The 1,515-nt window shown below is 26.9% G+C and overlaps 1 protein-coding gene across 1 annotated transcript in view; it reads left to right on the top strand.

The window, feature by feature from the left end:
- Positions 1 to 1,515, top strand: part of LOC111684290 (potassium voltage-gated channel protein eag) — a gene marked incomplete at its 5' end in the record, with an annotated part of 34,831 nt that overhangs the window by 5,872 nt on the left and 27,444 nt on the right. The gene's annotated exons all lie outside the window — the stretch shown is intronic.

The following is a 1,515-nucleotide window of genomic DNA, read 5'->3' as shown; positions in this document are numbered from 1 at the left end:
ACTAGAACAGAACTAGAACAGAACTAGAACAGAACTAGAACAGAACTAGAACAGAACTAGAACAGAACTAGAACAGAACTAGAACAAAACTAGAATAGAACTAGAACATAACTAGAGCAGAACTAGAACAAAACTATAACAGAACTAGAACTGAACTAGAACAAAACAGAACTAGAACAAAACAGAACTAGAACAGAAAATTCTTCTCTTTTTGCCCACCTCTGTCTTAAACACTTTGCATTTTACCTTATTATAAAGGGTTTTATAATATATACATAAGTGTGTATGTTTGTATGTATGTAGGTGCATATGTGCAATGTTCACCTGTGTAATTAAGTGTTAATCCTTTTAGAAATCAGCAATAGGGGCAAAATAGATTTTCAGCTTAAATTTTACACATTTTAAACCAAATAAACAATAACAACTAGTATTTCTAATCTGCATAAAAAATTCCTTAATAAATTTCAACAGATTTCAAAACTTTGCAACTTATTTGTCTCATTTTTCTATTTATGAGTTTTTTTTTCTTTTTTAATAATAATTTTTTCTTGTTATTTACTTGCAGGTGCCATATAATGTAGCTTTTAAAAATAAAACCTCAGAAGATGTTTCATTACTTGTTGTTGATTCAATTGTAGATGTTATATTCTTTATTGATATTGGTAAGTATCTGGTATCTCTAAGATATTATTTTGTATTCTCATATTTATGCACTAAATAACATTGAAGACAACATCCTGCTAACGTGTTTGATGTCAAGTAAAAAATATAGAAAATGTACATTTATTTTAACACTGCAGTTGTTACAGTGGGCGATAAAAGTATAGAAACACTATTTATTTTTCAATAGATCAAATTTTTAACAACAAAATTTGGAACTAAATTTTTCTTTTCAAATGTATAAAAAAAATTCGTTATACACTCTGCTATACAAACACGTTTTAACTGCACTCATCTTCACTTTTTAACTTTTCAAAATTGATTTATTCATAAATTCATATTTTTTTGTACAACAACAAAAAAACTATTGCATTAAGTTTATAACACTGTATGAATATTTTATTATACAAATATTCGCAGTTGGCTTAATATAATAAAGAGTTCAAAGTTTCGTACTAAGTATGAAAGAAAAAACGAGAATATGGGTTTGTGTCATTGCAAATTTTGAACGTGAATAAACTGTAAGCTTTTTTTTGCAAAAAAGGAAAATATGAATGGATTCATATTAAATATATAAAGTTGACACAAATTTAAATAAATATGAAAAAAAAACTGGAAACATATATTCTAACACATTTTAAAATTGGTTTAATTCCACAGTCGCTATAAATATTAAAGAATATAGTCAAGACTATAGTCTACGACTAAAAAGCTAAACAAACTCTAATTCAGTTCTAGTTTTGTTCCAGTTCAGTTCTAGTTCAATTCTAGTTCAGTACTAGTTCAGTTCTAGTTCAGTTCTAGTTCAGTTCTAGTTCAGTTCTAGTTCAGTTCTAGTTCAGTTCTAGTTCAGTT

Source organism: Lucilia cuprina, chromosome 3 (genome assembly GCF_022045245.1).
Source record: "Lucilia cuprina isolate Lc7/37 chromosome 3, ASM2204524v1, whole genome shotgun sequence".
Taxonomy (NCBI): domain Eukaryota; kingdom Metazoa; phylum Arthropoda; class Insecta; order Diptera; family Calliphoridae; genus Lucilia; species Lucilia cuprina.
Note: the sequence above shows the minus strand (reverse complement) of the source record. Positions and strands in the feature narration are given on the sequence as shown.